Consider the following 15,068-nt stretch of genomic DNA (forward strand, 5'->3'; position numbering starts at 1 on the left):
CAAAGTTCCTCCTGATGCCAGGAAACATAAGGGGATAGACATAACAATTAGTTTTGCTTGCTTTTCACACAGAATACTACTCGTAACAGGGAAGGGCACTTCTGTGAAAACAGAGTAACTTGTATAGACAAAAAGTCATCCATAAGATAAACTTTATCCACTGAAAATAGTTTACCCCTCATGGGACATTCTGTGACTAATTTTATTTCAGGTAAAGAAAATAAAGCTTATGAGTTAGTGGTTGCAGACTATACGAATCAGTAGCAAGAAGCAGTACATCTTCAGACTCTGACCTGAATTTGGAAGGACCAGAGATGGGATGTATTTCTTAATTTAGATGTTCCTGATGCCTCTGAATCCCCAGTACGAGAGTCCATGCTTGACCTTCTGAAAGTGTGCATGTGTGCATGTATGTGGATGTGGATCCAGAGAAATGAGAGAGCAAAATGGGTAAGTAATTCCCATTAGACTGGCAGGAAAATCTGAAGTATGAGGAGATAATTGAAATCAATGGCAGATGGCTGAGCCTGGAAGACGAAATCCTGATCTCATATGCTATATAGGGAAAGGAAGGCTGTTCAGGATTGTCTCAAATCATCTCAGCTGAGGAAGCAAGAAAGTTAAATGCTTTCTTGAACTGGAATTCCATACAAGAAAGTATCTAGGCAAGTGTTTAAACCAGACTGGTTGTATCTATGTCTTAGTTAGAGGTTTTCTCCCATGTGAAGAAAACCCAAGAACATGAGCAGGGAAGGTGCTGACACACACCAGTAGGTCCCCCAGTTTGGGTGGTCAGGGGATCCTCTCTATAGGGTGCACCATGGAGAATGACAGTCTCCATGGAGAATGTAGTCAGGGGTTAGTAGCCACCTGAGATTAGGGATCATGCTTTGGATCACACCTGCCCATAGGCCAGAACAGCAGTTATTGACTGCTAGGCACATCAACACTTTCTTCAGTGATGTCCTTCACAAATGGGATGCAGGGGTCCCTCACTGTCCTTTCTACAGCGGAAGTGGATCCTCAGAACGGAAGCACTATTAAACACCCCCCCCCTCCCCAATGTAAACCTAAAAGAAATTTCCTGCTTTTATAACAATGTCATAATTTTAGTTTCATACAAATTTTCACCTGCTCTAGACCCTATTGAAATGTAGATTCAAAGTGAAGGAAAAAGGCTGTTGAGGGAGTTTCTATTTTAACTCTGAAACTGACCTCACTGAAAGAAACATTGTTGTAATTACAACTAATGGACATGGAAATTTTTTTTTTTTTTTCTATAAACAGATCTCCCAGAAGATTTTCCTATATTACCAGCTAGTGGACATAATTGTATAATTCAGTAGAGGGATGAAGGTTATGAATATCTTACTTTTTTTTTTTTTTTTTTTTAAAAAAAAGAGAATATATATATATATATATACAATTCTATGACCCTGAGTTTGCAGCTGGTTTTCACAAGCAGTTTAAATCTGGTGTCAGCCTTAAAATTTCAGCCATAAAATCAAATGTTAATGCTGACTTATTTCAATTAGTTTACAAAGATAATCTGTGTTTCCAATGAAACTTGCGTGTCAGACAACTATAGGAATATTAGAGCTGATTGAGTAGGAATTTTTTTTTTTTTCAATAAAATGCTGAGGGTTTTTAAGCTTTTAGATAAAAAAAACACTATATTGTTTTTGTTTTCAGGAGCCATAAATATGAACATTAGTTGATTAGCAGTAAAAATACTTCTAGAAGTGCATGATCATTTTTCATATGTTTAGTGAAAAAGTGAGTAGTTTTAGGGAAAATAAAAATTTTGTCACAAAACATCCTTAAAATATCCAAAAAAGGAACTGAAAAATAAAATTATTGGTTTGCAGTGATCATCTCTATGGACATTCAAAGAGTATATATCAACTCATACCTTTTTATATAAGAACAGGATCACTGTTTCTTGATTTTGTGATTTGTATGAGCACCTCTGAACTTTTTGTATCAAAAAGTCATCTTTAAAGATGCAGATGTTAGTAAGTTTAATATTTTGGACCAACATACTTTTAAAATCTATGGAGTCAGAATGTCTATAGCATAACATGTGCAGTAGAGCATAGCGTCACAAGCTATTAATATACAGGCAAAATCTTCAGAGAAAGACACTCCTCATTGTCTAACAAAAGAGAATCAAATGACAGGAGCCATCAAACCTTGTGCTTGGGGAAATAGGTAGATCACCACCTATGCTTTGGCAGAAATTTAGCTTTATGGTATAGAAATCTATGGTTGCATACAATATAAGGGTTTTACAGCTTTTGAAATATCCAGCTTTACTATTGTTAAACACAGGAAAAAAAAGGTATGAAATTGATTAGTGTAAGTCCTTCTGATCCTTCCAAAAAAATTCCTGCATTGTGCTGTGTAGCTACTGAGCCTATTATAATATGTATAGCACAATCCATCCATTCAGTGAGACATACTTAAGCTTACTGCAAAGTTATATTAATTAACAAATGTTGTGAGGGTTGAGCAGCAAGAACTTTTTTCTAATGAATAGGACTTCTGTTCTTAGATTGTTTTGTTGTGCTCTTGATAAAACAGTCTTTAAAAATTGCTGATAGTTCAGCCTCTGTAGTGTATTTTATTGCTTAGTTTTTTATATTTATGGTTAAAAACTATACCATTTATGCTTCTGAAGCATATTGTAATGTTCTGAAGCATATTGTAATCAAAGATAATTTTTCATTGTCAGAATTTATAATTTAATGTTAGCAGTTTATCTGTTGTATTTGTGAACACCCCTGTAAATTACATGCTGGTTGGATGGATGTACACTAGCCAAAGAAAAATCAACTTGTAGAGATGGCAAAATGAAACTCTGTATACAATATCCTGAATAATTCCCTCTCATTCACACAGCATTGATTGCAGTTGTATCTTCTTCTCTATTTAATTTAGGAATAACTCTATGGGATTAGATTAAGTGTACATGATCGCCTGCTATATCAGATGAGAGAAAAAAATCTTGAGAGAACAAAAACATTAAGGAAAGATGCACACGATTTGAGGATAATTGTCTTAAGCACCAAACATCTGACCAAAACACTAGTGTGTCCAGCAAGATTGGCTTGCCTTCTGGTTGTTTTGATGGTGTCACAGCACAATGATCCCTGTTCAGTTCAGATTTGATCCCATATAATTTGTATACAATATATCAATCATTTAATAAGTCTGTTTTAGGAAGATATTTGCAACTTTGTATCTCATGGAAGTATGACATCAGATTTCATGGTCTTACTCTATTTTACGTCGTGTTCCCTTGTTGCTGTAGCAACGCTGTTGCTATGGATTACACAGTGGGAGTCAGTAGGGTCAGCAAAGATCAGAGCCCCGCCATTCTTCATTCAAAGGCAATTGTCCCTGAAAAATGTGTCTTACTTCAATATTTAAGGCCTGGGTACTGATATTAAACCAGAATGATACTTCTGTTAAAAACCCGTAATTAACCTTGTCTTCAACTCTAGGTCACACATTAATAGCAATTTCATAAAGTGGACATTCCTCTGTCTTTCATTCTCAAAAGCCTAGACAGGTTTTAAATAATATGTCTCTTGGAAAAATACATGGGTAATCGTTGCAATTTATTTTATGTCATTATCTAAGCCCTTGAGACCTCACATTCCCTGCTCCTCTCCCCGAGGTAATTGCATACATCTTGGGAATGTGTGAAATGGTGTTAATATTCAGTGCACCATGCCTTTTCAGAGGATCTGCAGCCTACAATGGTGCACTGTCTAGATGTTTCTCTGCGGAAACTATATTTGGGCAAGTGTAATATGAAACAGTTCTTTACAGAACTGGGGTCCCAGGATATTTAATGATACCCTGGATCCCAACAAAATTTGTAATGGTTTCAGTTGTAAAGGTATACTCCGCAATTTGGTGATGCAACTAACATCAACTGATACATTACATCAGTATATTTTTACTTTCCTCAAAAAAGAATCAGCAATGTGATTTCTATCTGTAAGTCATTCTTTTGTCTAATGCCTGTTTAATAATATTTATTCTGTCTCTGAATTTTCTGGGAGAGAAATTTGCTTATAGAGACTGTTTCAGATTCAAAGCTTTAGGATGCAATGACTGAACTCTTTACACTCTCTTATCTTGCACTGTTATTATCTTGTACAAACTGCATTCAAAAAATACCCTCACTGAACAATCAAGTTCCAAGTGCCTAAAATCATTAGAATTTATTTCCTGTAGCATTTCACTTGAAAAATAGTATGAGTAACCTAATTTCCTGCTTACTTCACAGTATCAGTTGTAACTACATAAGATACAATGTACTGAAAAAGGTAGAACAAACATTTTACTAACAATATTTTTCTTTGTTGTTCCTTGATTAGAGTCCCTGATAAAGAATACATTCCCATCTCTTAAAGACACAGCAGTAAATAACATTTCTTTCTAAAGTAGTTAATTACTTTACAAACTTACTTTGTAAAAGCCTTGAACAACCCTGTGAAAACTTCAGGTACATCCCTTTAACAGAGAAAACAGTTGACACATGCCACAGATACTTTTTTTTTTTTTTTTAAGAGTAATCTGCTTTTGTAGTAATCAAACACATATTCTCCACAAGAGAAATAGTACTATCACACCTTTGTTTGATCCAGCTGAAGCTTTGACTGTTTTCCAAAACCCCATCTAATAGAGTCTTTAGAAGTAAAGCTATTCTGCTATCCTCCATAGATTGTAAGCAGCTGCCTGAACTTTGGTGACTTGCTGCAAAACTCCCCCAAAAGAGCACAGAACACTCAGGATTGTGCTGACCCATCAGCTGTGCATAAGTGAGGAGTCTAGTTTATGTTTACTATCTAAAATCTCTCTGCAGCAATGGAGAGAGATATGCCACTCATTCTGTCCTGACAAGGTGTTTTAGGATGGATAGGTTTCGGAGGAACTCCCAGTCCTATTGCCCACCTGTACTCCAAAGCACTATGTAATTTGCTGAGGAAGAAAATTTTCTTTGGCATATGTTCATGGTGTAATCCAGTCTGCAATCTTGCTATAGGTTTCAGTGGAGCTCTCCTTTTGAGCAGTCCTGTATATTCTCCTTTTTCCTTTGCATTTACCTTACCTGATTATTTTAGACATCTTAATTGTTAAGATGTGAGTGTTCTTATTACAGCAATGCTTTTTGTTAAGTCTGAAAAGACAAGGCTTGCTTTCCTCTGAAAAGGTAACGATGATATGTGATGGTCAATTCTGTAAATCAGAGTTATGGCTTCCACGAGGTCTGTAGGGCTACTCAAGCAATATTTGTCCCTGACAAATTAAAGAAAGCATACTATTTGTTACTCTGATGCCATTAGCTATGCACATGAAACATGAAAAATAATTACCTTATCCGGCTACCATTTTTATTCTAATTCAGTTTAAAAGGGATAAGATGTCAGTGATGTGACATGCTCATTTCAGAAATCATATGAAGAATATGACTGATGCTAGAAAATGTACACTTGTTTTGTTATTAGAAACGTTGATTTCAAAACAGCCAATTACTTTCTTGGATAATTCATACTCAGAAACTCAAATGTAATTTCAAAAAATGTAAATTATTTCAGCATCACACAGTGAAATGAAAGTTGATATAACTGAGGGACTTGTTAATGTCATAACATCACACAAACTAATGCCCATGGGAAAACAAATTGTTACACATTTTCTTTGACTCTGAACTTGAATCCAAACTTCAGTCATACATCAACTCATCTTTTCCAATTAACAACACTGTTTGGAATGACTTTCCTTTTCTCATGTAATCATTTTTAATGAACCTTCTGATCAAATGCACCTCATTATCTTTCATGAAGGACTGAGACAGTAAAGCTGATTACTTAAAACAGTTAAAACTGCTTTACATTCATTTAGCTTTGATAGAACAAAATAATGTGAAGGAAAATAGAAATATTTATTTAGTTAAATTCTTAAAGACTTTTGAAAGTTTGTTCAAGTCAGATTATCTTTTGTATCATAGGTAGCAGAATATAAATAAGATTTATCTTCAGTTTGTAATTTGCAAAAGGTCATTGTTAAAGGTGATGCACTTAATTATCATAAATGGGGTTTCTTTCAGTTTATTTTCCCGTCATATCCAAACAGGAAACTATTTAGAAATGAATAAAGAAAATCAGAAACCAAAGTCAGAGTGTATCACTATTTGTTACAATAGTGTTAAATCGTCTAAATTCTTCTACTATATTTCTTTTTCAGCCAACACTTCTTTTTGTTTGGATTGGTTTTCTTGGCTTTGTAGCAGGCAGCTTAGGGTAATTACTGATCTTTTTGTTTGGTGAATGTCACCTGTAACTCCAAATTAAAATATACCATTGTAATTAGATTTTAAGTACCTTTTTTTCTAAAAGGGTGAAATGACCTGTTCTTACTAGATAAATCATCACAGTGCTGTTATAATCAGTTTAACCTCTCCTCCACCTTTGTGGGTTTTTAAAGGAATATTTTGCAAGTAGACCAATCCACTGAAATCAATGGGTAGGTGGAAGAGTAATTCAGAGTAAGTAGGCATAGCAGAATTTAGCCCGGTGAAATGTGTGTTATAAATAGGATCTAATTTATTCTCTCCTTTTTCTTTTTCTTCCCATTTTCCCCATCTCTTTTGTAATTATCTCTGTTTAATTAGAAATAATATAAAATTGAGTCACAGCTTTCCTTTCACCACACAGGTCACTTAATACCATCCTCCCTCTTTCTGTGTGAAAGGAAGCTGAATGGTATTTCCTGAATGACATTTCAATAGAAACCTACAAATACAGTTTAACAAAGAGATCAAGGGATACTGTAAGGCCGAGGCAGATTCCTTTTTCTTTTTTGAAGGTGTGAGTAGCCCCACTAATTACACACCTACACACCCATGCACACAGTGTTTTCTTCGCTGTCTCTGCCTCTCTATTCTATCCTTCCAGCACCTCTGTACCATGGGGGTTTGAAGCCCGTGCAGGCATGAAGGAGGTATGCTGTTTATTTCCCCTGTAAACAAAGCGTGGGTCCCCGTCCTCTGCCAGCTCACTGTTGAGTAAGATAAGCAGACCTCCTATTGCTGAATTATGATCTTTCTTTCAGGCTTATGCCCCCAGGATCTATAGCAATTCTTCTAACAGCTTGAAAAATGGAAGCGTTTTCAAAGACAAGCTTGCTGGTACTGTGACTGACAGACTATGAAACCTTGTTGTTATTCAGACTCCGAGAAAAGACCATTCGTTCGATTTCAGCTCGTCTTTTCATTGAATTGTTTCCCAAGCAGTTATTTAAGTGATGATAACAATTTTTTAATTGCAGGTTTAATTACAGGGAAAAGTCAATTATCTCATAGGTACAGCATTTTACATAACGAAGGAGCCAATTTAAAAACAACAACAACAGCAGCAGCTAAATTATGGCTCTCAAATATTTAAGTTCCTGAATTTTTATAGTGTGATTTTTTTTCACGTAATCTTGGTTTGGTACGGCTATTAGAAACAGTTTATTATATTTAAGATGTTCAGAAGTTGTTGATAAAAGCAGCAGCAGCTTCTCAGAAAAATATTTTGGATACATTTAAATGATTTCTTAATAAATTTTCTGATGTCTACTGCTGGATCAAATCTTCTACTGGTGTAAATCAAGCCAGCTGTGGTGAAGGCTTTGAAGGCCCCATTATATCAGAGGGACTTTGGGACATTTTTGTCAGACATATGTCTCAGGTTGGGTAAAATTTATGAACAATAGGTGGGAGTTCCAAAATGTCTGTTCAAACAGAAGTCACATTGGCCCCTCACATTAAAAATACAGTGCTGCATTGGAAGTTTTGCCTAAATACAGGTTAAGCCCAAATTTTGTGCCATATTGGACCATAAGTATATTCAGTTACAGCTTTTGATGTTGGTCTCATGGGGAAAATCCGTCATTTTTCAAAATTTTTTCCAGATCACTACTACAATAGCTGTCTGTTTTTCAATACAGTAAATATTTATAAGGAAAACTGCTTGCCCAAAATAATATAACAGCTGTCTGCTCCAACATCCCCCTAGTGATTCTCTCTATTACTGTACTGCTGTTCCAGTCAATCACTCCAGTTTTTTGAATCAGCAAAGTCTTCAAAGTCTCTCATTCACGCAGGCAGATATGGAGAAACCTGTTGAGTTCACAGCAGATCCAGTCTTAAGAGAAAAGGAAGAAAGAGTGATCTCCAAAGATGTTTAATGCTAACAGAATAGAAAAATGCCTTGAAAAGCAGTATCAGCATGAACTGTGTTAGGCAAGGAGGTACTTACTGTTGGTGAGTACACAGGGACAAATTGAGCAAATGTGTATAATCTGCATCTACCCAAATAGGAGTATGAGGGAGCCTTCTTTTCTTATGTAAACCACAAATGCAAGTACAGTGTTGCTATGATTTTGATGGCAGTAATCCCTGATATTATATCATGTGATGGGTCTGACGTTCAGCTGTTTCTTTCCTGTTGTATGGCCAGTTATACAACAGGGAGTCTGCTACCCCTGCCCAAGGCTGATGTAGTTGGCATGCTTCTCTTTCCTACCATGATCTGTCATAAGCCATTTGAAATGCTGGCAAAATATACACTGATGACACTGGCCATAAAAAAATGCCTGTAACGTGACCTTACTATTACACTCAGCCTCCCCGCCTTTTACAATTTCGGCCTCTGGAGCAGCCAAAGGCACTGCAGGGCATGGGGCAAGCTGGGTGTTCTTGGGCATTGCTGGGCATGCTCATGCAGCCCTTTCCAGCCTGAGCGTAAAGAAGACCTACAGTGGGAGAGAGAGTATTTTGTGAGACCGCTGGTGCAAGGTAGTGGTGTGCCTTTGCATCCCTCAGGAGGGAAGCTCTCAGGGCCCTTTCTTCATGTAAGCCTGTCAAAGAGTGGTGCTTTCTAAGAGTGGGCAAAGTGGAACATTAGGTTTTTGTTATAGTTCAGAGGTTCGCATTTAATATCTGTCTTTGAGTATAATAATGTTCTCCTTCTTTCGAAAAGAGATATATGTGCTGAGTTTAACCTGAAGTGCTAGAGAAAGGAGACCAGACATAGAGTATCTCCAGTGCTCCTGATTTGTGAGCACAGCTGTTTAGAAGACTGGGTGCATTTCAAGGCTTATCACCTGGAATGCAGTACTTCACTGCCTATTTATGCATCTGTTTAACACCATGATTTCTAAATACTCCTTAGGCTTGTTATATGGGCTTCCTAGGCAACCTCAAAAATGGAAGTAAGATGGAGTCTGAATGGTCTGAGCTTGGTCCTTTATGAGGACTTGAAAGCAAATATTTTTTAGTTTTTACACCGTTCTTTTTACAGGGCAAATATGCACCTTTCAGCCAGGCATTAAGCAACATACATAACAACTGTTATTGTAATTATTTGCTTTCTCTTCCCAGAGGGAATTTGTGTAGGCAATGCTATGGGCCCAGAATGGTACATATCCTGTGGCATGTTTTTTTTGGGTTTTTTTGTCAGTGAAAGCCACAAAGCTGGTCACTCTTGACTTTTGATAAAATAAATTAAACTACTAATTTTTTACCACCGCTTTCTTTCTGTTGCCATTGACCATGAAGATAACGGAGGGCTCTTATCTTAAGCTATATGATGTTCAGAGGAGTGAGTAAGGTGTAAGTATGCCACTTATTTGTTGTATGAATCTTGGGTTGATTTTGAGATTTGAACAGAGATTACAGTAGTCACAGACATTACAGCAGCCACAGAAATGAGATTTTGGAAGATTACCTCTCCCATTGTTGTTTTGTTAGCATGTTTAATGATGTTGCCATAGCTTGAATGTCTAGGCAAGAAGGATGACATTTTGTCCACTAGAGATTTCAGGACATAACTGATATTGTCTTCTGAGGTTTTTTTGGAATATGTTTAGAGTTTCTAATAGTCTCTCTAAGTTATTTCAGTGAAGAAATTAACCTCAAGAAGGGCTAAAGTACTAGCAGGCCTATTTATACCATATGTATTGGACAAAATGCCAAAAATAACTTAAAGTATATGATTCTTTCCTTTAGAGCAGATCTGAAACTCTCTGCAGCAACTTTTAACTGTCTTGATAGTTCTGCCAGAGCTAATGGTAAAACTTGTGAAACACAGACAAATAGAAGGAATTTAATTCTGACTGTAACAGCTAAATTTATCTAAATATAGTCTCTAAAAAGAATTAGTAGCTATATAATTGTATGTGTGTTGTGCTCCACTATCAGTGTTTTTGCCTGTGGAAATTTACATGAGAAATTGTCTCAATATTCTAGTAAGTTCTTGACTAAGAAGTATGTATTGTACACAATATTGTCTTTCTTGGACTTAAGAAGTCAAGTGTAAAGAATTTCACAAGTCTTTCAAAAGCTTCCCCTGATCCATTGAACTTAAAATAGATTAGTCTCAAGGGAAAGACAACTTTCCAGACACTGCAATTACAGTGAATGATAGCAAGCCAGAGACATCCATTTAATGGAAACCTACAGACCAATACGGCTAACTACATAATTCTCTTTTTCTTCCTCCCTACACCAGGGATTCTGTCACATGCTGCTGATCTACTCAATACCAACATCTCTGCCGAGTCCAAAAGTCCAAAAAATGAGTAATAAGAGATATTTGGCATGCAGTGGGAAAATGTGAAATAATGGGTGCTTGACACTAGCCCTTCACTCACCAGAGACACAGACAACAGAACATTAGGAAGACAAATTTTACTCTGTTTATGGAGGTACTCATCCAGATATTGATAAAAATGCTATGCAGAGCATTGAGGATTCAACATCCTAACTTTCACAGGGCAACTTGCTGAAGAGAATAATTATATGCAAAGCATGTATTTCTTTATATACCCTTTTAAGCAGTGGGATTAGCACTTCTAAGCACAAGAAAGCTCCAAATAAAAGCAATTTCAGGGGATAAACATAACGTTAAGAACTCCAAACACCACCTATGCAATGACTGAGGCTCTATAGGCATGCTACTTTTTTGCTATACTCCTCTCAGCTGTCAGAAAAGAAGCATGGTTTGGGCCCTATATCTAAAGGAGCATGACCACGGCTTGGAAGAGATGTTAAAATAGGCCAGAAACCACTTAAAGTGTAGGAAACAACAGTGCTGGTTCAGTGAGCCATAGCCTGTCCTTTCAGTCACTGTTGATATATGAGAACTCATTAGCATTATAATTTTTTCGGCTGCGACATAGCACTAATGAAAAATGACAAAAGGGGGAGTGAAGTTGGTGTTTTGTGGGAGAATTCCCCAAACAGGAGGGAGATTCTGAAAGGAAAAACCTACCATCTCACTGCAAACACCTGCTGTTGGAGAAGGTTGGGTGGACATAATGTGGGGATGTTCTGAGAGTGCTAAAATTATTCAGGTGTCAGAACTAGACTTTCATTCTTTAGACGACCACAGAATAGACACAGAGGAATCTTTGTCACCTGTTTCCCATTTCTGGTGTCTGCTATAGCGTGGCCAAAATTAGAACATCTACTTCAGATTGCTGAAGTGCGTTGAGAAAGATGTCGCAGCTGTATCTGGCTTAACACGGGGTTTTCAAATGGTCATAGAGAAAGGCTTCCCCAACAGTTTGAAACATGGTTCATTTTTGGGCCTTCTGTGTAGTATTATTCTCGTTTTACATCATGGTATTTTTCATTTTCTTCATCTTTCTATAGGGAGGATGCAGAATTTAATACCATCTAAACATTCTACAGTAGCAGGTGATGGATACTCTCAAAAAACCACTGTTTAGGTTAATTTCATTTGTTAGAGGAGTGTATCCTGAAAAGATCTGAAGAACTGGAAATTTGTAAAATAAGTAATAAAAGAAAGATGATTCCGTGTAATTTTTTGCAGCTACATATCACAAGAAAAATTGTATAACCAAGCAATTGTCCATTGGTAAACTCCTAAACAAGCTTATGATGTGGAACTACTGTTTCTGAAATACAAATGCTCACCTGTAGCAGCTGCTAATACATAAATTTTGTTATGTCAGTGGCTTCTCATAAACCCTTGTCATGATTTAGTCTACTTCTCTCGCTCTTATGCAGTAGGCCTTTCTTGCTGAATCCTTAAAATTTTTAAAAATACAAAGATAAGCATTTTGCTGAGAAGTATTAGGAAAACTCCGTATTAATATACAGTCCAGTGAACTTACATCCACAAAAACCTAGGAAATTAAAAGTTTATTTGCTACATATCAGTCTCATATTGCCTTCCCCAGAGGTCCGTGCCATTTCATGCATAACCAGAAACTATGATCATCATCATTATCTTGGCTACTTGAGGTGCCCACTTTTCCTCACTCTTTGCAAAACAAGGCACTAATCTGAACACAATACATACATTTAGATAGTTAAGTCAGGTATAAGGTGCTGATGTTTAAAATGCAACTGAACTGTCTATTTTCTCTTCTTTAAAATAATTTTTAAATAAAATCTTTAAATTATCCATTATCACTGTGTTCCTTGAAGCATGCATTTAATGACAAATTTGTAATGCTACATAACAATCTATTTATAGATAGTTTATATCAAACACATTTTCTTTTTCCTCAGAGCCACTGAATATGTTTTCTAAATCTTCCCAACCTATTTTCTATCCTAACCTATATCTTACCAATCTTTGATTCATAACAGTTTCTCACAAATCTGTTGCTTAATCAGAATCTGTCTGGATGAGGCAGTAACATCGCTTCAAAGCTCTTTAATCATTGTATTGAATTAATGCAATTACATGCCTGATGCATTAGAAATCTCACCTCTGGTCTCCATATTTGCAGCTCCTTTTGAGTCCTTTGTAGCCTTTTTTTTTTAATTTTTTTTTTTTTTTTACCATCCTGAAGGCAGAATATCCAGCCTCCATGGGCTTATCTGTTAATGTTACTAAACAGAGCAGTACATAGAGAGACATTTGTGGTAGAAAGAAGGAGAAGGAAGAATAACTAGCACACTAGCAAATAAAATAAGTGTTGCTTTATTTTCTTAACTAAATGGAATCACTATAGGTATAATTGAAATGGGTTATGTATTCAGGAAGGAACTTTTACTGTTCCAATACCATACTCTCGAGGTTTGAAATCCAAGTGCTTAGTTATACATGTAAATTGCATAAAGTTATTCCTTGCAATAATGAAACACTGAGCCCCTTGCATTTCAAAGGGAAAAGGCTCCGAGGGAGTTGAAGGTGACTCAGAGACAAATATTCACAAGAATAAAATTTAATATAAAGCTACAAAGAAAAAAACTTGCTTTTGTAGGCAAAGTGGATTCTGATAAGGGGCAGGTAGAATTTTTTCAGTATTCCTTCTGCCTGTGGTATGTGGTACTACTTTTCAGCATATACTCAACAGGGTTGGATCAATACCTTAATGACATTAGTGGAATAGCAATAGCAATTTATGTTATCTGAGGATCTGTCCCTTCATATTTAATGCTTAACCTATTCAATTTTGTCTCAATTTATAATGGTTACTATTCCCAAAGAGAATTTCACCATTCTGCTATGATCCATGTCAGCTTTGACCCATTTTAAACCAAAATACATGAAACACTGGCAGACATCTCTACAGAAAAAAATATTTCAACCCTGTCACTCGTAGACTGGTACTGACAAATGAATTGGCAAGGTCCAGTTAGAAATGCAACACTGATGCAAACCAGATGCAGACTGATGTGGGCACTTTATCAATGGGAGTTTAGCTGATGTCCTGTTGTAAAGCTGATTGCCTGCTGATTCTCAGACTTAATCAGAACTACATACTTTTTTTCAGGCATTCATTATCCTAAATTTAATTCTGAGTAGCTAGATAAAACTCAGAATAAAATTATTATTGCTATGATATTTGGTTATGGTTTAGTTTTAATGAAAAATGCCTTTTCAGTTCATGACATCAGTAATAAACATAACAACTTTGCTTTGGCTTTGTTCTGTGGACTTTGATAAGGAAGACCTTTCAGAATTTTCAAGGGGATTTATTTAGGGACATTTCTGAGAGATTCAATGAGTAGTTGCTGAATACATGATATTCGCAACTGGAGGTTTTCAATTAGAAACTGTTCATTTTCTGGTTCCAGCTGTTTGGCCTAAGATGTGAAAGGGAGGATTTAGGAAACCACGGAAATGTGTGAGGAGGCTGAGAAAACGTACGGCTGGGGGACAATGAAGAGTAGTGCGATTAGGATATTGAGAGGATGTAAACTGAGCATGAGGGAACTGAGCTCAGTGGAAGATGTGGGAGTAGAAGAGGTTGCAGGCAAAGTGGAGATATCAACAAGGTCAGAGAGACAGAAGGTGGTGGGTGCATTTAGTGGTTAGGGAGATGGGGAACTGAGGTAACAGGAAGAAAAAAGAAATGGAAGAATGTTAATTTCCCCCATGTATTCTAACCATATCCTGTATAAACTTAACTCCCACACTCAAAAAAAGTCCTTTTGCATGGCTACCATCCACAGCAGATGAGCTCTCGTTGGGTCAGGCTTGTATAAAATATGCTGGAGTTTAACCTTTTTCTAGCAGACATAATGATTAGTCCAGTTTAAACTGGTGTTCATTAAATCAAATCATAAGCAGAAACTGCTGCCCATAGGGAGTTAATGTTGAAAGCATGCTTCAATGGAGTCCAGCCAACAAAATACCCTTTTCCACACAAAAATTCATCACCTTTTGAAAACCCAAATGTTAGGGAATCTGGTAATGAACAGTTCAAGAGGTGCAGCCAGTTTGCAACTGAAATTTAATCCTTCCCTACTCTTTGCTACCCTACTCAGCATATGCCCACCCATCCCAGCTTAAATGGTCCCAGAGTAAAGCTTGCAAAAAATGTACACAAAGGTCAGAATAGCAAATTGCTATAAAAGGTCCACTGTGAGAATCAAGTATGACAGGTGATCAGTGTAAAGGAAACAAAGAATGTACTGTAAAGGCATTGCTCTCTCTCTCTCTGCCCTAAATGGCTTTGAAGTGTTCTAGCTCAATAAAAAAATCTAATAATGTTCTGCCTTATTAATAAACACACTATTTTTC

The sequence above is a fragment of the Athene noctua genome, chromosome 1 (assembly GCF_965140245.1).
Source record: "Athene noctua chromosome 1, bAthNoc1.hap1.1, whole genome shotgun sequence".
In the NCBI taxonomy this organism is placed as follows: Eukaryota; Metazoa; Chordata; class Aves; order Strigiformes; family Strigidae; genus Athene; species Athene noctua.